This window comes from Gorilla gorilla, chromosome 2 (assembly GCF_029281585.2).
Source record: "Gorilla gorilla gorilla isolate KB3781 chromosome 2, NHGRI_mGorGor1-v2.1_pri, whole genome shotgun sequence".
Classification (NCBI taxonomy): domain Eukaryota; kingdom Metazoa; phylum Chordata; class Mammalia; order Primates; family Hominidae; genus Gorilla; species Gorilla gorilla.
In genome coordinates, this window is record NC_086017.1 from 74,696,476 (window position 1) to 74,719,772 (window position 23,297).

At 39.9% G+C, this 23,297-nt stretch overlaps 1 long non-coding RNA gene across 7 annotated transcripts in view; it reads left to right on the plus strand.

Annotated features, from left to right (window-relative positions):
* LOC115933979 (uncharacterized) overlaps positions 1-23,297 on the plus strand; it is a 355,939-nt gene that overhangs the window by 164,299 nt on the left and 168,343 nt on the right. For 2 of the 7 annotated variants that reach the window (XR_010132860.1, XR_010132861.1), the window contains exon 4: positions 17,632-17,830. The exons of 4 other annotated variants lie outside the window; for them this stretch is intronic. This is a non-coding gene — a long non-coding RNA (uncharacterized lncRNA). Of the gene's footprint in view, positions 1-164; positions 262-17,631; positions 17,831-23,297 lie in introns of all 7 variants that reach the window. One more of the 7 variants, XR_010132864.1, reaches the window with a different exon arrangement.

Consider the following 23,297-nt stretch of genomic DNA (forward strand, 5'->3'; position numbering starts at 1 on the left):
CACTGATAGGATTTCAGCAACAAACAATAGCTTTTAGGTAAGTCTTTCATCAGAAAAAGAATCTCAAGATTCCCTTTATAAACAGTGCTTTGATGAACCACCACCCTTTGGTGATGATCAAATGAAGCGAAGTTAATAGCATTCCACTCTCATTTCCCCTTGAGGACACTGGCTGCACAAGAAATATCAGTGTTTTATTTGGAGACTGTCGAGCCGAATATTCTGCTGAAAAAGTGGAACCCAATGAAGCAAAGCTGCCATGTAAGTATGAGAAAATATACTCTATGGAGAGCGTGATCATAGTTTCCTGGGTTTTCTCTCATCATAGTTGTGTTAGTGTTATTATCTCCATCGTATAGACTGGGGAAGCTGAGCTGAGAGATGTTGTTTTGTTCCTGAGGCCACACAACCAGTGCGGAGTGGAACCCAGATGACACCCACATCGTTCTCCCTGCAAATGCACGTTCTTGCCGTCATTCCACGCTGGGGCAGGAGAGTTGGCAACACACGAGCGGGTCCTTGGAACATACACATTCCTGTGGGTGATCTCTTCCTCATTACTTCAGTTGCCTAAACATTTTGGGTGTGATTACAGAACTGAATTACTTACTGATGAGGCAGCTGGCCAGCACATAGAAAAGTCCCACTCGGATTGGGTATGTTGCCTCTAAGTGGAGAGTTGGATGGACTGTGGAGCATGGTTTTGCTCTTCCTAAGAGAAATGGCTGGGGCAATTGGCCAGTGCCCAGCAGCCTGGGCTTTGGTTACAAATGATCATTACTCCAATTAAGAGCTGTAAATCAGACCATCTAGCCTTCTTTCCCCATGAAATGCATTGCACCAAGAGTTTTATCATCTGGAGGTAGAAAGTAGAAATCCCATAATAAAAAAGTTTTGTTATTGAATACCAGGATGTGTCACAGCTCAAAGAACTTTATTTTTTCCAGCTATTGGAATGAATTTGATAATGTCTAATCATAAAAAGGCACTGACTCCGAGATTTAAAACTACCCTCAAAATAGTATCTGAATGGCTTACCATGGTCCACAAGGCCTTCCATGGTGTGCCGATCAGTTCTCTAGTCCCCCAAAAGGTCATGATCATTCCCATCTTAAGGCCTTTGCTGTCCCTTCCACTGGAATACTCTCCCCACGATCTCCTCAGCGTTGGCTCATCTTTGATCCTATCTCAGCTAAAATGTCACCTTTTCAGAGTCTTTTCTCTGTGCTGGGCATGACCTTTCACGTGACCTCTTACCCAGGCTGGAGTGCAGTGGCATACTCACAGCTCACTGCAGCCTCGACCTCCCAGGTTCAAGCGATCCTCCCACCTCAGACTCCCGAGTAGCTGGGACTATAGGCATGTGCCACCATACCAGCTAAATTTTTGTGTGTGTGTATTTTTTGTAGAGATAAGGTTTCATCATGTTGTCCGGGCTGGTTTTAAGCTCCTGGGCTCAAGTGACCCACTTGCCTTGGCCTCCCAAAATGCTAGGATTACAGGTGTGAGCCACCGCTCCCAGTTGACCTTATGATTTCTCATCTTTACAGCACTGATTGCTGTCTGGATACCTGTGCTTTGTTTCCCTGTGACATATAGCACGGTCTCCATGACTAAAAGGAAACCTCCTGGGAAGCAAGAATGGTCTCTGATCAGCACCTAGAACAGCACCAGACATGTAGTAGATGCTCAATAAATACTTGGAAGTTTAAAGCAATGAAACCAAGGACAGAAATGAAGATTATATCACTGTTTTTTGAGGGTGGGGGGTACGGGGGTGTTTTTACAATAGAAGTACCCAAGTTAAAAGGGAAAGGAACATTTATAATGGGAAATATTATTAGTGAATTTATTATTAGCTCAATCTCTTTTAGTCTCAACTAAATTCTCTTATTTCCATTACACATCATCTACAAGCTCCTTCTTTCCAGTTCTTGAACTCACTGATGGAAGCCATGTACCACCCTCCTGCTCCAATCCCTTCACCTCTTCCCCCACAGCTGCTTTGCCTTCTTCCTATTGGTTTTCACCAACCTGACCATGTCATTCCTCAGTTTCATCACAAGCCAGTGCCTTTAAGATAAAGTCAAACTTTACCATGCCTTGGAGAATCTTTTGCAATCCTGCCTGTGCTCACACCTCTAGCTTCACTATTCTCTTCCTCTCCAGGCTCCTGCCACTTTTCCTTCCACTTCCTGAAGTCACCATGTTCTCTCTTGCTTCTGGGCCTTTGCACATGCTCTTCCCTCTGCCTGAAACACCCCCATTCCCACCCACACCCCCAATTCAACACACAGACACCAATTCATGTTTCAGCTTTGAAGCCGAGGTCTCTTCCTTCTGGAAGCTTCCCCAGCCATCATCCTGTCTCCAATCTGGGCTCCTCCTGCCTCTTTACCCACTACAGCACTCAGACTACACAGTTGTTTCCTGTTTCCAGCTTCCTAGCTTGCCTCTCTCATTAGGTTGCATTTGTCTTGCATACCTCTAGTGTTGAGCATGGATTTTGGCACTTGGTTGTCACTCAGTGTTTGTTTTTTTAAGAGAGTGGGTCTCCCTGTGTCACCCAGGCTGGAGTGCAGTGGCACGATCATGGCTCGTTGCAACTTCAAACTCCTGGCCTCAAGCAATTCTCCCGCCTCAGCATCCTAAGTAGCTAAGACTACAGTAAGTCACCACCACATGTGGCTAACTTTTTTATTTCAATTTTTTGTAGAGATAGAGTCTTGCTATGTTGACCAGGCTGGTCTCAAACTTCTGGGCTTAAGTGATCCTCCCTCCTTGGCCTCCCAAAGTGCTGGAATTACAGGTGTGAGCTACTGCATCCAGCCTCAGTGATTTAAAAATAAAATAAAATAAAGGGATGCTTTATTTAGGAAATCTCTAAGTTTCAGCTTGGAGACTTTTCACCAGCTGTCGAGTGTCTGCTAGGCCCACCATGCCAGAAGTCACTTTGGCCCCCTTTCCTTGTTGCACGATCACCAGGAGGCATTGTAACCCCCTGGGGAGTCTTAGCTCACAGACCTTGCCATTTAGAGTGTAACATAAGAAGGTCAGTTCTGGAAGCAACATTGTCCGTGGTGGTACCTTTCAGCCCAGCGAAAACTCAAAAAATAGGGTGGTCTCAGCCAAGGGTCAAATTGCAGATTCAATGCTTTATGTGTTTGGCAGCGCTCTAGAGACAAATACATTAATCATGGAGGTATGCAATCTGGTTGGAAAATTCAGGCCAGATAGAATGACATGGGGAGAAGTGCACACACAAACACACACAACCATGAGCTCTCTTATTTGTAAAAACCACATTAATGGATGGCAGCTCCCTACCTCTGAAGTGATTTATAAATTAAAATAATTGCTTCTTTGAACTGTTCGATATTAACTGACCTATCACTAATGTACGCACAGTCTCTAAACCATCCAAACATTACCTAAACATTTTTATTCTCTTTATTCTGGAAATCCAAAAAACCCACAAAAAATAGGCTCTTTGTTCTGGCGCCAAGGGTCATAAAGAAAAGCCATCATCTTTGATGACTTTGCAATTCTTATTCTGTTTCTTCATCAGATTAATTCTATGTGAAATAGTGAGTACTCTGAACTCAAATGAGTCTTCCCACTCCCCTCACTTCTTAACAATCTCATCCCCAAGCACATGGATTCAGTTCTAGTTCACATTTCTGGTAATAAGAGGAAGGCAATTCATTTTTTTTTTAATTAACCCTAGCTTTGAGTTCATATCCCAAACCACCCCAGAGTGTGGGCACCGGGCATTTCCTTTCTAGGTAAAATGAGGTAGAAACTAAATTGGCTGAGGCTCAGATGTGCATAGACTATGACAAGCTTGCCAGGGGTCCATTCTGCAAGGGTGACCTTGACCTGTATTGAAAGGCAGGCAGAAAAACACTGTGCTTAAGACAGGAGCTCTAAGGCAGTGGTTCTAAACCAGGGGTGATTTTGTCCCCAAGGGGAATTTGGTAATGTCTAGAGACATTTTTGGTTGTTACAGTTTGGGGTAAGAGGAGAAGGTGTTATTGGCATCGAATGAGTAGGGGTGAGGGATGCTGCTAAATATCCTACAATGAATGCACAGCACCCCCTCAAAAAACCACAAGATTATCCATTCCAAATGTCAATAGTGCTGAGGCTGAGAAAAACCCTGCCCTAGAGTCTGATATACTTGAATTTACATCTAGGTTTCCTCCTTAGTGGCTGTGTGATCTTGGGCAAGTTTCTTGATCTCTCTGAGCCTCAGGCATCTCTTCTAGAAAATGAAAATAGTGATAAAGCATCTTCTTTGTTGGCATTTTGTCAAGCCTGGTAGTTGTGAAGTTTTAAACTTATTTTCTATTTTTATTAATCTATTAATATTGGTGTACTTTAAATGGAAATGCCTACTGTCATGTTTTGAGGGGAAACTATAAACATTTCCATTTTAATTCCAAACCAATATTTTATTTTCTCTTTAAATTAATGCATACTAGAAGGATATAAAATAAGTAATTATATCTATAAGATCAAAGGATTTGAAAACTTTTCATTTAGTATGGCTAAGTAATATTAATTTCAAAATGTCAAAAACCCATTCTGTTACTAAGAAAAGATCAATATTTAACATGTACATTTACTGGCATCTACACAGATCCATGGTTTTTAAATTGGAAATACGATGATATTTACTTTAATTCAAATAGTAAAACAAAAACAAAAACCCAGTTCCCAGTGGGCAAAAACTCATCACTGTAAAATGCCTGAGAGAATGGAAGAAAATGGAAATATAAGTCATATTCTGATATTTTTCTATATGACGATAATATGTAATAGATTAAGCATGGGAATCAGCAAATATGACTTCTATATAACGCTATATAAAATTTAATATTTGAGTAAAGAAATCATGTTTATATTAAGAAGTTTCCTGAAACTGTTATTTAAAATAAGTGTTTTGGTATCATATAGAATGAGTCTGCTATTGTCTTTATATAACTCTAAAAAATGCTGTCCCAAAGTAATTTGATACGTGAAAATCATTATCTCCCAACACTTCTTACTACTGCAGCTCCCACTTCCTTGTGCTAGTCATTATTTAACAGGTTAAAGAGCATAGTCTTTTGGTTATTATGCAAATATTTTTTAGTGCTGACTATCCCTTTCCACCAAGATGTATGTTAGGGTATCCCTTTCCACCAAGGTGTGTGTTAGGGTTATAACTATGCTGTGGAACATGCAAATGGTCAGGAGGCAGGACAGCTAATGAGTGAGGACTCAGAGAGATGGCTTGACTTCTGGCTGAGCCACATCTTAGCTGGTGGCCCTTTGGACACCTTCTCAACTTGCCTGAAGCTTGGTATCCTAATCTGTAAAAAATAGGCTGATAGACTCTTTCTCATCATTTTGTTGAGAGGATGCTGGTACAAAGTCCCTAGCTTGGGGCTTGCTGTTTATTAAAAAAATTGCTCAAGGGTGGGCGCAGTTGTTCATGTTTGTGATCCTAGCACCTCAGGTGGCTGAAGTGGGAGGACTGCTTGAGGCCAGGAGTTCAAGAGTAGCCTGGGCAATGTGACAAGACCCTGTCTCAACAAATAATAATAATAATGAAAATAACATTTTAAAAATAAAAATTTTAAAAAGTAATAAAAATATTTATTGAGGAATAAAAATAATTCCTCAAAAATAGTTAGCTGTACTAGTATGACCATTGTGTTATTTTTATAGTCGAGAAATATCCTGGCTTTGGAAAATGGAGGCTGTTTTTCTACTGGGAAATTTAAAAAGCATTACAAACCAGAGGCTGAATAACTCATATTTCCTAGCATAGTGTGTATAAGCTTACCAAATGGAGCCAGCTGTCGCAAAAACAACCCAGCGTTGCTATTGTTTTTTCTAAACTTCTGATGACCAACTGGCTGCTTAATCCAGTAGCTGGCTGACTTCTCTACATTGCATTGTTTACATATTTTCCTTAGACACGAGGTGGTGTTGAGAAACAAATCCTTTAGCATTCTCAAATTCAGAGCTTCTGTACACCCAGCTAGCCAATAGCAAAATCCTAAACGGTGGGGAAGAAAAAACACTTAACATGATATGTATATATATATATAGATATATATATATAATACTTTTAGGGGGGGCTGGGGGCGGGACAAGGACTCCCTCTGTCACCCAAGCTGGAGTGCAATGGTGAGATCTTGGCCTTCCACAACCTCCACCTCCCAGGTTCAAGCCATCCCCCCATCTCAGCTCCTGAGTACCTGGGATCATAGGCGCATGCCACCATGCCCAGCTAAATTTTGTATTTTTTTTTTTTATAGACAGGGTCTTGCCATATTGCCCAGGCTGGTCTTGATCTCCTAGGCTCAAGCAATCCTAGGCTCAGGCGATCCACCTCCCAAAGGGCTGGGATTATAGGCACGAGCCACCATGCTCAGCCTCTTTTTTTTTTTTTTTAGAAAATACAAGTAGTATTTATTGATTTTCTTATTATAAAAGCAATGTATATTTCTCATGAAAATACAAAAATGCAAAAAGAAAAAAATGCAAAGATTTGCCTCTAATCTCAATGCCCAGAGATGATAATTCTTCTGTTTTGCTTTTTTTTTTGGCATGTATACATAACGTGTTACTTTTCCTTCAACAAAATTTTCTTATTTCATTTAATACTCTTATCAGGATCACTAAATGTTATTGTATTAGAGTAAAGGTCAGCACATTTTTTCTGTGAAGGGCCAAATTGTAAGGATTTTAGGCTTTCTGGGCCATATAGTCTCTGTCACAACTACCGGATTCTGCCATTTTAGCATGAAAGCAGCCAAAGACAATCTGTAAATGATCGGATGTGGCTGGATTCTGCCCATGGTGGCCTGAATTTCTCCCTTGGCCTGTAGTTTGCTGACTCCTATACAAAAGCATCATCAGTTGTTATAATATTAATAGTTTATTAAAAGTAATTATACTAGGGTTATCAGTAGTTATATTTCATCATAATAATTATAATTACTTTTTAATCCTTTGTGTCTTGGAGACTCCTTGAAGAGCTGTCTTGTTCGTGCCTATTTTGTGGAATTGCATATCAAAAGACAACAACCAAGCATTAAAGGAGAATGGTTTTCTGGAGGTTAAGAAACACAAGAACTCTGACACTGCCCATAATTAAGGGTGTGCTTTTGTCGACCACCATAATTTCCTAAATTCCTAATGTGGTCTTGAGAGCAGCGTTCTCGTGCATGGTAGGAAAACGCTGCCTGGTACTCCTGGCTCTGAAAGAGCCGTTGCATTGTGTTACACGAAGACTGTGACTTCAACCCTCTGCCGCAGCTGCTACCAAGATCTCTTGCTTTCTCCAATTATAATGTTGGTCTTTCCTAGATTTTTCTAATGGGGAAAAAATATTCCTTTAATTGATTCCTTTTTGTTTGATTCTCTTAAAGCACAGAGGCATTGGGTTGTAGGCTGTGTTTTTTGGGAAACGAACTTTAGGACAAATATTAGCATTCAGGAAGCTTATTAGGGAGTGCTCCAGGGATCAACACTTGTGGATTGGAATGGGACAGAGGTGGGATGGGCAGAGGGAGAAGTTGGGCTGTGTTACAGTCTCAACAAAGGCCTCAGCTGATCCCATTGGAAGCTCTAGAGCTGGGGTGGCCCTTCAGAATTGTCCAGAGTTGCAGAGAGGGAGGATGGCCTTTCTACACCGGCGTTTACTAGTTTTTGGCTGAGGCTACCCCAAGAAGGGCAAGGTGCTCTCTTCAGCAGAGTCTTTTTGCAAAGATGGTCAACAACCAAGTGTTGGCTTCTGACAACACTCCCAGTAACTGGGAGAGTAATCCCTTCATTCCTGCAGCGGTTTCTGGATGGTATGGCATGTCTACCATCTCATGGGTAAAGTCTAGAGGAGAAACTTGCTCAAGTCAATGCTCTGTTCTTCATTTCAAAATATCATTGTAGTAACGTTCTGAAGCAGTGTGAAAGTTTAAGTCTGGTTTAATTAAGTCGTTTGGTTTAATAGCTTCATTCAACCATCTTATGAATATCAAGACCTGCAAACCCTCTATATGTAAGATACTGTTGTCTGTGTGAGTTACATACAAAAACAAATTCAAGGCATGAGTCTTGACCTCAGAGAGCTTATAGCATTTTGGGAGAATTCAGGAATATGAGGTATAAGGTAAAATGAAAGGTGACAGTATTGGAATGATACAGCGATTCCTGGTCCTAAGAAACCATGGTTCAGTGAACTCAAATGCATACAGAATTCTCATTTTATTTTTTAACCCACTGCCCTTTATAAGTTTATTAATAACTGGTATTAGTAACAATCATGGCTCAATTTCTGCTGCAAGAAAGCCTGGAGTCAGAAACAGAATGTAGCTCTGTGGCAAAACTTGGAGACTGGTGTCATGGCCAAAATTTGTTGTTACCAATAGACACAGAGTCATCTGAAATCCCCTGCCTTAGTTAACCCAGCTCTTGTACCATGATCCATTACATTCTTCTGGATGTCACTTCCCCCCTACCCCCGTGATTGTATATAATTTACCAGCATATTATAATACATTGCAGATATTACTCGTGGGTCCCATTGAATAAAACTACCACATTAAAAATGTACTTTGGCTCACAAATGGAATGCAGCTTCAGCTTTTTCACCTGCAAGTCAAAAATGAGGTCCCTGTACAATTAAAAAGTGAAAGTGGGACTTTTTACTGGTGCCTGGAGGACTGTGAACCAAGTTCTAGTTTATGAAAAAGTATATGAGGAATTCAAATGAGGGTAAAAGAGATCTCATTCAGAACGCATAAAATACCAAAATAATTGCTTCTGTGAGACATACGTGATGGCATATACCACTGCATAGGATTTTGTAGATTTTAGGAAATACTGGACATCAAATTTTGGTTTTCCCCAATGAGACAATTCTGCACCAATGACCAATGGTTTCATTCACTTATCCATTTATTTATTCATGTATTCATTCCTTCACTCAATACAGGACTGCTGTGTTGTGCATCTCCAGGCAGCACCATTCATATCATTGTCTATGTGGATGAAGCCCCTGGAGCTTAGCAGTACACAGCCTGCGCAACCACATTCAGTGGCCTTAACTAAACAATATTTACTGGATGAGTGTGTTCCAGGTGCTGTTCCAGGCTAGGCATTGAGAATAGAGCAGTGAGCAAGACAGACTTGATCTTGCCCTCATGGAGATTTATTTTAGATAAGGGCCTACAAAAAATGAATAATTACAAAAATCACATAACTATGAATTTAAATAAGTGCTATGAAGTATAGGAACAGGATAGTCTATGGACCTCTGACAGTGAGACCTACTTTTCTGGACTGGCAGGAAAGAAATTCTGAGGAAGCAGTATTTAAGTTGAAGCCTGAAGACTAAGTATATTTATATTATGTGAATACTGGGACTGGGGAGAATGTTTCACAAAGAGGGAACAATAAGCAGGTCAGGCAGGAGCACAGGATAGCCAAGGAATTCTGCCCGGGTGCAGAAATGGGAGATGGAGGAGACAGGGCTAGAAAGACAGTCAGGCACCAGACCTTTCAGGGTTTTGGAGAATGTGTTGACAATTTTGGTCTTCATCCTAAGAAAAATTGCAAGACATTGGATGTCCCATGCAAGAGAGTGACCTTTAGCTACATCGCACTATCTGCATTATGGAGAAGGCATTTGACATGGACAAGAACATATATGGTTGACAAGATGGGGGCCGTTGCAGTAACACACGTGAGAGGTAGTGGTGGCTTGCTCTGGGGCAATGCCAAAGAATATGATAAGTAGACAGATCAGAGAGATTTTCACATGGAATGTCGTGCCCTAATCTCACTCTTTGTTATTTATTGGCCAGTAGCTCTGAGTTATTTTGACTTTTGAGTGCTCTCAGGCAATATTAATTATCAACTATTGCGAGTGACTCTGTGAAAGGCAGAATTATGTGAGTAAACATCAAAGATCACTGAAATCAAGTACTGCATTTGGCTATTAATATATTACATAGCTAATAAAACAGTCATTGCCCTTTTATGTATCAAAAGCCCATTTGTCAACCTCAAATTTAAGCCCTCTGTCCTCTTCCATATCATGTAGTACCTACCTCTATGGGATTGTGGCAAAGATTCAAAGAGAGAATATATCTAAAGTATTTTGCACAATGCCTGCAAGATCATACTTATTATTAACTACTTTTTACTACTGCTATTACTCATGCCTATATTACACTGGGGTTTAGGATGAGATTTAATTACATCCCTTTCCCTCTAAGTTGGGTACCAAAATTTGAGTAAACAGATACAGGTGTCAAACCAAGAGAGATGAAATTATTAGTTTTATTGCTGATATTGCTAACTTCAAGAATGTGGATTGGCTTTTCTGCCAAATCTAGTGATTGGTACAGATAACAATATGAAACCTGTATATCTGTACATCATAATTTCTCCTTTGCCTCCCTCAGAAAGTGTATGAGCAAGACATGAACCCTGGTCCTCACCCAGGTATACTTATATCAGGGAAAAACTGAGGAGAACATGCTCCTTCCTCAGCTGAATCACAGAGCAGAGAAGTTGAGAGCCTGAATCCTGGAGCTAGACTTTGTGAGTCATCTTGGCTGTGGCATTCACCAGCCAAGCAGCAATGCAAGTCTCTCAGTGTTTCTATGACTCAGTCTCCTCATCTGTAAAATGGGAATGATAGTCGTACTACCTGCTAGGACAAGTGTGAGGATTGAATGAGTGCAAATATTGATCTCTGGAACATAGAAACTCCAATATATGTTTATCATCATCAATATTTATGAGGAGAATTTAGAAAGCACTGCTCCATACATGCCTCTTCAAACCCCCTAATAGAGAGGTTATTCCTCTCCCCACGGGAAGAGCCAATGAGATGACTGGAAGAGAAGCATTGCTCCCATACTTCTCCTTCCTGAGGGGTGGGGTGTGAAGCCCTCCCTCTCTGCTGAACATTGAGCAGAAGGAAGGAAAGGTTTACTTTCCCCATATTCTATTATTTGACATAGTTGGCCTCCAACAACCTGACCTCTGCAGGTCCCTGTATCTACCTGGAGAGAAAGAGCTTTGTCATATTCATCAGTATATCCTTCCATTCTATAGGGCCACACACTGAGCTTTGCATCCAGTTGGCACTCAAGCAGTGCTTGATGGGTTTGAAGATGAGCATCTTTCTCTGAGATATTGTGTTCTTATTGGATTAAATATTGAGGGGCTGCTGCCTGGTAGCAATATACTGGCCCTGAGTGGGAAGTGAGAATGAGGTCCCCTTGGTCTACCCCCTGTCTCTGGGCCCTCTGGCCATCTGCATCCTGATTTACACCCTGAAATTTTAGGAAACTGGAAGCTAACTAAAACTTTCTTAGCGCAGGGCAAACACTTTCTACATTGGCTTTCCTCACTTGTGCCTTTTTCCTGATCTAGAATGTTGGGCTTCTCTGGCAGAAGCAGAAATAAATAATTGAGAAAAAGCTTATTATCAGATGAACACATTATGCATTGATTTGCTCCTGTATGTGTATTCTCATAAGTTAGGTTTAATTAAATGTACAATATAGTGGAAGGATTAAGTGAAATATGGGATAGCAACTGGGCACGATATTAGGAGGTCACAGACATTAGTAAATCGGAAGATTGAGTAGCTACACAGAAAGCATTCACAAAATCATACTGAGTAAAGCCTAGCACTGAACTGTAGTAATAGTAATACTACAATCCTAACATGATTCATACACATTTCCGTCATTATACTTGTTACTCCCCAAAATAATTGTTATTTTTCTGCTGTATATTATCCACCTCCCCTAATTGCAACGTGTGTTAAATGGGACTTGGACTCCTTTGTTGGGCTCTATAGCCCCCTGGCCTTGTGGCAGAGTTTGGCAAACTATGGCCAACCAGCCAAATCTGACCCACTACCTGTTTTTTGTAAACAAAGTTTTATTGGAACACTTCCAGACCCATTGGTTTACATATTGTTCATGGCTGCCTATGTGATAAAACAGTGAAGCTAAGTAGTTGTGTCAGACACTGTGTGACCCTCACAGCCTACACCTTTTACTATCTGGTCCACTATGGAAAATATTTGCTCATCCCTGGCCTAAACCACTGACTGACAAATATTAAGTGCTTAACAAACACTGATAGAATGAAGGAGTGGAAGAAGAAATGAATACACATGGATACAGAGTGTAAGAAACTGCAGATAAATCAAAACTGTGAAAGGAATAGGACTGTGCTTAGAAATTTTTTTCTTTTTAAATCCTGTTATATTTTGTTTAACAATATAGGTTGAGTATCTCTGATCTTAAAATTCAAAGTCTGAAATGCTGCAAAATCTGAAACGTTGTGAGCACCACTTGTTGGAGCATTTTAGATTTCAGATTTTCAGATTACGGATGCTCAACCCATAAGTATAACGCCAATATCCAAAAATATTCAAAATCTGAAACATTTCTGGTCCCAAGCATTTTGGATAAGGGATACTCAAACTATATATATATTTTAAAAAGCAGAAACAAAATTTGAAAAGTAATGCTACCACCTATGTAAATTATTGAGAATATAATTTGGAGGCCTTGTGGTTGAAGAATTGCTGCAACTCTAGATTACTGAGTGGTTTGCTCATGTTTTTGTTTTCAGTTCAAAAGCAAAGTGCCCTCATCACTAATTGCCCTTCTAATTGTAAGTTAACAGTGGGGAAAGCAAGCCCGTGGGGATTACGTGCAAAGCTATTTTACAGCAGACTACGTGGGTTGTCCACACATGAATGGAACAGACCCAACTTGCATAGTAATGTAAATAATATTGACCGACCTGGTCATTCATCAAAATTAAATTGATATGTGGCCCCATGAGGCTTGGTTGTCTTAGTCTCTCCTCTAGACATAACATTTATCTGATAACTCACAGAGCTTCCAGACCAGCTCCAACCTCCTCCTTAGCTTAGCTCTTCTTACTTTAGCCTTCATAATAAGCCTTCTTTATTTAAAACTCTATTAGCCAAGAAAAGATTAATGAGCCTTTACATTTTTAAAAGATCAAAAAAAAAAAACAAAGAAAGAAAATAGAAGAGACATTTTATTTGTTTCACACAAGGACAAAAATTGGTCTCGCTCACTGACTTCATCCATCTTCATGCTCTTGTGAATCTGGTTGGTTCTTTTGTACCTATTTGTTCATTTGCTTAATGGTCCTTTGGGGCTTCTCCAACTAGTAGCATAAGCCAGAAGAGGAGAAGCAATCTATTTGCCAAAAGGGTGCATTTAAAAAAGTCATTTTGCCTACTCCATTTCACAAAGAAACAATGGTTATAAGAGCTCTGGGACATTAATTTTTCACAGGCAAAATATTCATCTTAATGCATATAGCCATAGGTTCAAAAAGTAATGTTAAGCTTGTGTATGTTGGCCACAGTAGTGCTATTCAAGACTTCCTCCTAGTTCCCTGTTGCAAAAGACTTTTACCCCACTGTGTTTGGTGTTTTTCTTTGCATTTCAAAGCCCTGGAATCAAATGCAATTGAGGTTGCATGCTGGATTTTGGGGGCACGTAAGAATTTACATGCATTTATGTCTTTAATGAATATTAAAGTGGGGGTATTTTTCTAAAGCAACTCAAAACAGGGTGGAAAATCTGACTTTTCTTTGTTTTAACCAGAACTTGGTAAAATAGATGAAACACCCTGGAAAGAGACATGGTCACTTGAGTGACCTCATTAAATATGGCTACCCTGTCCCTCCCAGAACTCCCATTTTTTGCAGTTAGCCATTAACATGGCTAGGTTAAGTAGCATCAAATTATGATGAAGGTGCAACTTGCTCTTTTATTTGGGAGAGGAAATAAAATTATTCTGAAGCTCAGGATGATACAGCTCTTTGTAAGGTTTGCTTCATAATTGATCTTTCTTGAGCGAGAGGTGAAATGTCTTGGACTGAACAAGATGAGGCAGCAGGCCTGATAAAATGGCACTGATGTATATGTACACATAGAGAAAAGAGGCCAACTGCAACAAAATGCCAACAGACACAAAAGTCATGCCACCGGAAATGGAGCAGAAATGCTATTTGTGAATCTGCTTCATAAAGGACATTTTTTTAAGCTAATGACATCTTTCTATACAATTTCACATGTACAATATCACTTAGGCCTCTTTTTGCTCCATATCTAAAGCTGCAGGAAGTCCAGCAGCCGTGCACTGTGCTTTTATTAGGTTGAGTATATCCAGATGATTTTAATAAAGTTTTAAAAGGACATTAGTTTCCTGCTATTTCAATGAAAACCACTTGCAAGATGAATTTAAAGCAATAGGTCTATTTTTTGTCAACACATGCCCTTTTTTAATGCGAATATGCCACCCTTTTCTAATAACCAACAAAACTACACACAAACACAATTATCAGCTGCATGTGACATGGGAGAAAAATATCATCTTCATAAATGTTTAAGGATGAAGAGATGGTAAGAGTGATAGATGCCACTGTATGCTGCTCGGATTCCTCCTAAAGGATTGGGGTTCCTCTGACCTCCAACCGCTGGAAGCTCAGAGTCTTGGATACTGTAGTTTCTCTCTCTGGGAGTTGTCCTCAGCTAAATGGTGGCTTGTGCCAGGCCATGTGAACTCTCTAGAGCTCACAATCCAGTAACTGGTCAAAATGTGCATGGGGTGGAAGGGCAAGGAGAGGTGTATAAAGACCCAGTCCCCTGATGTCAGATGACCTGAGGGACTATCCTAGTTTCAGAGCTTCCCTTGGGAGCAACTGAAGTCCGTGTTGTGACTGCATTATAATTCAGCATCTCCTTCTGCCCAGTTCTCCTTCGTGCAACCTCCCACTGAGCTTCATCTCAAGAGAATTCTTCCCCTCAACCCCATGCCCTCCCCATGCAAATCTCCACCTCAGAGCCAGAAATGTTTTGGATTTCAAATATTTTTGGATTTTGGAACATTTGCATTATACTTATGGGTTGAGCATCCCTAATCTGAAAATCTGAAATCCAAAATGCTCCAGTGAGCATCCCCTTTGAGCACCATGCTGGTGCTCACAATGTTTCAGATTTTACAGCATTTCAGATTTTGGAGTTTCAGATTAGGGATGCTCCACCTATATTGTTAAACAAAATATAACAGGATTAAAAAGAAAAAAAAATCTAAGCACACTCTTATCCCCTTCACAGGTTTGATTTATCTGCATTTTCTTACACTCTGTATCCACGTGTATTCATTTCTTCTTCCACTGCTTCATTCTATCAGTGTTTATTAAGCACTTTATATTTCTCAGTCAGTGGTTTAGGCCAGGAATGGACAAATATTTTCCATAATGGGCCGGATAGTAAAAGGTGTAGTCTGTGAGGGCCACACAGTGTCTGACACAACTACTTAGCTTCACTGTTTTATCACATAGGCAGCCACGAACAATATGTAAACCAGTGGGTCTGGAAGTGTTCCAATAAAACTTTATTTACAAAAAACAGGTAGTGGGTCAGATTTGGCTGGTTGGCCATAGTTTGCCAAACTCTGCCACAAGGCCAGGGGGCTATAGAGGCCAACAAAACAGTCCAAGTCCCATTTAACACACATTGCAGTTAAGGGAGGTGGATAATATATAGCAGACAAATAACAATAAGTTTGGGGAGTACCAAGTACAATGAGGGAAACGTGTATGACTCACGTTAGAATCATTCCTTCATGGGAAGGAATATTCTTCACCATCTTAGGTTGGGTTCCCTGCTCACTCTTATCACATCTTAGTGGGTACTTTTCCCCTGGACTTTCTAAAATATTCAACCACAGTACTCAGACACTCATTGTGGCCATCACTGACCCCTGAATATAAAGAGCATAAGTTGGCAACCACTTCTCTTAATAATTTTTATGGTCCCTTTTTGCTTAAAAATTCTATGATGCTTGCTCTAAGTCAGACAGTTCAAGATTCAGTTCTTGCATGGTTTATTCAACTTTTCTGTATGTGTTTATGCAGCCTGTGTCATTGTTATGAAAGGATCAAAGACATGGGACCCAATTAAGAAGGGCAGGCATTTCAGCCTGAGGGATGAGAGGGCAATGGGAGAGTAGGGTAGGGACAATTATCCGGGCAGAAGGAACTGGCATACAGGATAAATCCAAGATAGATCCAAGAGGCTGTGATGCTTTGGGGAACTCTGTATGTGGCTATGTGTTATGGGAAAGGCAAGGGCAGGGATGGGGTAGAAGAGCTAAAGCTGGAAAGGATGAGTGGTAACTATGTACCAATGAGCCTTAAAGCATGTATCCTAAGGACAAGGAAGAACCAGTGAAGAGTTATAAGCAGAAGAAATACATGATACATTTTACACATTGAAAACATCACTCTGAAGATTGGACAGAGAATGGTTTGGTTTGGGGACAGAGAGGTGAGATAAGACCTTGTACCAATCATCATTAGTATTACTAAAAATTATATTAAAAGATTGGCATCACTTTTTTTCAAGGTGGGTCATGAAATTAATGTAATGGAGTGTGGCCAGTACTTAAAAAAAGGAAGAAGAAAAAAATGAAACAGCATAAACATTACAGCATCTGGCACATGTAAGGGGACTGGTTCATGAAAGTCTTATGTAGATTACTGTATGTAGATTACTGTGTGAGCTCGTGTGGTTGTGTGTGCATTTTTACTGGGTAATGACTTCAAATATATTTCTATATGTTGAGGTCAAAGAAGTTTGCCCAGCATGACTCCAGACCTCAGGAAGCCTTACTAATGCCTGCTACAAGCCACCATGGGAACCAGGTGTCAGCCATCAACAAAGCAGCACAAATCCATCTCTCTCACTAGAAAAATGGGCTCAAGAGAGCAGGTCCTATTGCTGATACTTAAGAACCTACCAACAAGTTCAAATTAAAAAGATTTGCCTCAAACGACCCAGAAAGGGACTGCTATGAAAAGATGCATTGGTTTAATGTATTTCATGTTTGTCAGTGGCATTTCTGGGCCATCTCTGTGGTGTTAGATATTTGTGGTCTCCCCTCAACTTCCTGTGGTTCAGTCACTTTTTTGCTTAGCATTTACCATGGGAGAGCAGGGGCAAGCCATCTGTACAGGAAACTTCAAAGATGTGTTTTGGTTTACATTCTGTTACAATGAAGTCAATGCAAATTGTTTTTATGTTGTTTTTAAAAAATTTGTCATTTTACTTGTTTTTGGAAGGGGGATAATAAGGGGAGTGAACAAGTACTGACCATGGTTTATAATATGGTGTGGCCTGACCTTAAAAAAAAAAAAAGAATTCCAACAGATGTTAATGTTGATTCATTGTTTTCAGCAGGAATCTACATTTTTCCATTTTTCAAATTCTACTTGGATGCAGATTTGTCTTAGCAGAGGAAAATGCTAAATTTCCATTTGGATATATTCGCTTTGCCAGTGGCAAGTTGCCATACTCTTGTCCATTTCTTATTTTTTTCAGAAATAGCACAAACACTTCCTTGAACTTGAGGCTGACCTGAACTTTATTTGATGCCCTTTCAAAGGCCAACTGAGAGGCATTATTCCTCATGGAGAAGGCACTCAACTAGAGTTTAGAGTGAACCAGAAGAAACCTTAGGGTGAATATAATCCAATTCCTGTTAATTTTGCAGATGAGGCAATTGAGGTTCAGAGAAGCAATGTGACTTGCCCAAGGATACGAGCTCACTGGTGGTAGAGCTGGGCCTAGAAACAAACTCAGGACTAGACAAGGCTCTACTCAGTTGGCCTCACTGCCTCTTCAAATGCTTGGCCACATCTCCTTCAGATGGCAGTTTCATGGAAAACACCGGCCATGCAAATCAGATAAAGGTCAGCATGAATTTTGTTACTGGCAAGAAAATTTCTGAACTGAATTTTGTTACTGGCAAGAACATTTCCAAACTAATTGATATTGTAGAATTGGATATTTTATTCATTGGTTATTTTATTATCGTAGTACGAGTCTCCGGACAAAATTGGTAGTTTATTCACGGTACTTACTATTTCAGATAAGGTGGAAGAAAAAGTTGCCTAAGGATAGTTAATGTTTCTTATCTGATATACAGAATATTTTCCCCTTTGAATTATGATTATTGAAAGTGCATAAATTATATCCAGAGGAAATATTCAGATCATGCACTGGAGTTGGAATCAAGGAGGGAAGTCTTTAATAATTTAGACCAGGGTTCTTAAACTCAGCATTATTGACATTTGGGACCAGACAATTCTTTGTTATGGGGGCTGTCCTGTGATTATAGGATGTTTAACAGCATTCCTAGCGTCTATCTGCCAGAAGCCACTAACAAACCCCTAGCTGAAACAACCAAAACTGTCTGTAGACCTTGCCAGATGTCCCTTGGGAAGGTGAAATAGTGTGAGTTGAGATTCACTAATTTAGACAAGTTTGGGTGTTTAAAATGTAAGGGGATAACTCTTTTATTAAAAGTGAGGGTTCTTATTTTTTCTGATTACAAATGTAATAAATACTTATATTTTTAAAATATGGAAACACATTACTGAAATAATACCAAAATGCCAAGGTATTACTTTGCAATTTGGTATTATTGAAAATGACTGAAAGGTCAGTCTCCACATGTTGTCACACTCAACAAAAGCACAAGTCTGACATCCAAAAATCAATGAAAATAAATTTAACTTTCCACCAAAATCTCTCTAAGAGATATGGAGACAGGAAATTGTTGTTCATGACCACCGAAATGCCCTCAATTCCCTCTGCACCATCTATTAATTGCTTTCATCACAGCAGACAACAGTTACTCTTTCACAATCTCTCTTCTCCCTCCAACTTGACCCCACATTCCGACCCCTGCTAGCTGTCCTGTCTCCTCTCCCTGCCTATGCTTTAGCACCTATCAACTCATTTCTTCTTCACGTGGTTCTCTGGCCTTCCCAGCTAGATCCTCCTCTCCCTGCCTATGCTTTAGCACCTATCAACTCATTTCTTCTTCACGTGGTTCTCTGGCCTTCCCAGCTAGATCCTTGTAACCTCTTCTATGTGGCTGACTTACCCATTACCTAGATCCACACAAGAAAAGACCTGGAATCTCCCTTGGAATGTCCTGAGATGAGGCAAGTTGTCAACCTTTATATAAGACTATTTTTTATCACAGTCATACTATAAAGAAGAAAATAAGAATCAGCGGCAATTCTACTAACAAACCACACAATTAACAATTTAGTAGATACCTAGGTAGGTGGTTTTAGCACACAGAGCTGTAAGAAGGGAATCAAGGTGAAAGTAGGTCATTTGCATTCCCCAGGAATGAAGGAAAAATAAGATAATTTGACCTTTGCTTCAAAATCCTTTTTTTTTTTTTTTTTTTTTTGAGACAGAGTCTTGCTGTGTTGCCCATGCTGGAGTACATATACATGGCTCTCTGCAGCCTCGACCTCTTGAGCTCAAGCAAGCCTCTCCACTCGGCCTCCAGAGTAGCTGAGACTACAGGCACACACCATCACACCTGGCTAATTTTTTAAACTTTTGTAGAGACAAGGTCTTGCCATGTTGGCCAGGCTGGTCTCAAACTCTTGGGCTCAAGTGATCCTCCTGCTTTGGCCTCACAAAGTGCTGTAATTACAGGCATGAGCCACTGCGCCTGGCCAACAACCTTTTTTTCTATTGAATTATAAGTCTGACTTTAGGATATTTCAGTTTAATAGAATCATCATCATCATTTACGTATTTACTATGTACCACAGTATAAGCATTTTACAACAATGTCATAGGTAACTTTCAATACAACTACCAAGACAGGTGCCATTAATAGTTGCAATTGACAGATGAGGAGCTTGAGTCTCTCAACAGTTATGTAAGCTGCCCAAGACCACATAGCTACTAATTTTTACTTGTAAGTGCAAGAAAAATTCCCATACTCAAGAATGTCTGGCCTTACCACTTCCTTTCCCATGTGTCTGTCTTTGAACACCTGGTGTGGCCAGGTGAGGAGCATCAAGTTGTCATTTCCACTCATCCTTCATCAAACATACACAGAGAGGTGACGAAGGGCTGGTCTGATGGGCCATAGGAGACAGTTGGCCCATAGTTTCTATGGTAAGAACCTTTCTAAGTATTCATCCCCATGCATGTCAGCCATGCCTGTGCTAGCTTGGAAGTATCTTCAGACCACGTTACTCACAGTGTGCTCCACCATCCTGCAGCATCAACATCACCTGAGAACTTGGGAGAAGTGCCGAATCTCAGGCCATACCCCAGACCGACTGAATAGTTCCCGAGATGATTTGAATATAATGGTTCCAATATCTGAAAAGCTGGTCCGAATACAAGGATTCCACATTCCAATAATTCTCAAACTTAAGCATTTATCAAAATCACTTGAAAGACTTCTGAAAACAGATCGCCGAGTCTCCCTTTCCCTGTAGGGTTTTGGATTCTGTGTCTGGAGTGGTGCCCAGTCGTTTGCATTGCTAACAAGTTCCCAGGTGGCACGGGGACCACAGTTCGTGAACCATTGCTACAGTCAAATAAATGAGGAAACTCCTAAAAGTTAAACAAAATTAAGCTAGGTGATTTTCTATCAGGTATTCTCAGAACTTAAATATGCAAATACTCTGTTTCTCAAATCTCTGGCCCATTGCAACAATTTTTGCCCAAATATCACTATAGATTAGTCTTCCACAAAATGAACCTAGGGGACCATTGGTCTGAAACACTAGAGTCTGGCAATTTTGACTTAAAAAAAAAATGCTGAATGTAATAAAATGACCCTTTGGGTTGGGGGAGAGACAGTCTTGGTTTTGGTGTCAGGTCAACACAGCTGTTGTGTCTTTTAGCAAATGAATAGCACATTTCTCCAAGGGATTTGTACAGATTGAAAATAAATTCTAAATTATTGAGATTCACATAACATAGACCCGGAATGAAAAAGGGACAAAAAATATATCTGCAATGACATTTGAATTGCTGTTTCATCCCCCCTATTGAAATACAAGCCAAGAATAAAACATTGATTAAATAGAGAGCATTGACATTTTACTCCTGTGGTGCTGGATGCCAGCCTAGACAAAGAGCCGGTTAAATTCAAAAGACAAAGAGTCCTTTTGTGAGGCAGTCAGTTCATCTGGGAGAAATATTAAGTGAAGTCTCTAAGGATAGAGTTCTCCAACATCTTTACCTACAACACTCATTGAGAGACAGTGGGTAAAATCACACTCAAAATATATGGGGAAGGAGGTTACAGGCATTTATTAAAGGATGGTTGGGATCCACATAAAACTCAACTTTTGTCTCCAGTGAGGTCAATTTATAATAGGAAGTGAAAATCAAAATGGTCAATGAGAGATAAGCAAGAAAATACATTCTTCCAAGTAAAGAAAACATGAAGTGTCTCTTTTATCACATTATGGGTAGGAGATACAGCAGTGGATAAGATGGATATTTTCTCTACCCTCAAAGATCATACCCTGGAATAAGGGGTACAGGTTCAAAACTAATAAAAGAATAAATCAAGTAAGTGTTATATTTGAAGATAAATAAGGAGAGGAGATGGAGAATAACAGGGTTTGGGTAGATGCTTTTTAGGAAGTGTGCTCAGGAAAAGCTGCTCTGATTTATTTGAGCTGAAAAATAAAGACAGAGAAAAAGTGAGCCATATAATGTTTGGGTAAAGAGAGTTCTAGAAATCCAAAATACTGTGTGAAAGGACTACATCCGGAAAGAAACGAGGATATTTACGGAACTGAAATGAGACTACATTTATTGAACATTTGCCTTGTACAAGTGATCATGCTGACTCACTTGTGAGTGTGAGAGTGTGTGGTTGTGTGTGTGTCAGGATGGAGTGTAGGGGGTGTGATGCTGTTCAAGGACTAGTTAGACTTGGCCTTCTGTTCTCGGCCTTTTTTTTTTTTTTTTCCTGTGATTCATTCACTCAGCCCCCAGATGCTACATGATGGTTTCCACCATGTTAATACAGAACGAATAAGCCATTTGGCTGTGTCAGTTCTACATGTAGAGTCATGTATTGTGTTCTAAGCATTGGTCTTGCTAAAGGTTTCTTTTCGATCTCCTGCCTGTGGTTAAGAACTATTCCTTGACATTCAGGCTAAATTCAGTTTTGCACAAACAACTTTAACAAGTTGAAATTGCTCAACAACTTTAAATATTTAATGAGGCTTGTCACTGTCTTCACTGTGGTGCTACAATGAGAGATGAAAGAGGCTTTGGACCAAAATTGGGGCATGATGGCCCAAATCAATTCTCCTTATACATATTATTGTAAAAGAGTGTCAGATAAATGGATACTTTAGGTAGATTTTAAATATAAAGAGATAATTTAAGTATTTATTATGGTACAGGTAAAGATTTTTTATTTTTTATTTTTTGAGACAGGGTCTCACTCTGTCACTGAGGCTGGAGTGCAGTGGCACAATCACAGCTCACTGCAGCTTCAACCTCCCCAGACTTAGGTGATCCTTTCACCTTAGCCTCCTGAGTAGCTGAGACTACAGGTGCATGCCACCACACCCAGCTAATTTTTTTGTATTTTTTGTAGAGATACAGTTTTACTGTGTTGCCTAGGCTGGTCTCAAACTGCTGGGCTCATGCGATCCTCCCACCTTGGCCTCCCAAAATGCTGGGATTACAGGCATATGAGCCATTGCACCCAACCAGATAAAGACTTCTTAAGCCAATACTTACAAAATGAGTATGCAGGGGCTACAAATATATGTAGAAATGATTTGGGCAAAGAATATTTTAGAAAGTGAGTATGCAGATTATTTTTACATTATTATATTATAACTAAAATGAAAATAAAACACATGCAAAGAGACCCCAAAAGCTTGGGGTTAATTATCAAATCCTTTTCCTCAGTCACACAGAGCAGGGCATTTCTTCCTGAATGACAAAAAGGACTGGCAAATGAATTTAAGGAAAGCGAGACAGCTTGCTTTCTAAAGCTCACACTGGTGGAAAGAATGCATTTATCTTTTCCTCTGTGATTTCTAATATTTTAAATCTGAGCATTTGCCTTCTAAGAAGTTCTAATCCCTGACACAGAAACTTTCGCACTGTCACAACAGAGCAGAGGCCATGTGATTGCTTCATCACTCCAAAGTCCCAGATCCTATATTTGCTTTGTGCTTTCAAGTGTCATCAAGTTAATCAAGGCTGGCTGAAATTATTTGAAGACCAGGCAAAAATCTGCTTTTCTTTTCTTTTCTTTTCTGCAATATGGCCTGATTTTGTAATCATACCCACATGAATCTGGCCTGTGTTGTTAGAAAAATTATCTCCTCATTAAAAACAAATCTTAAT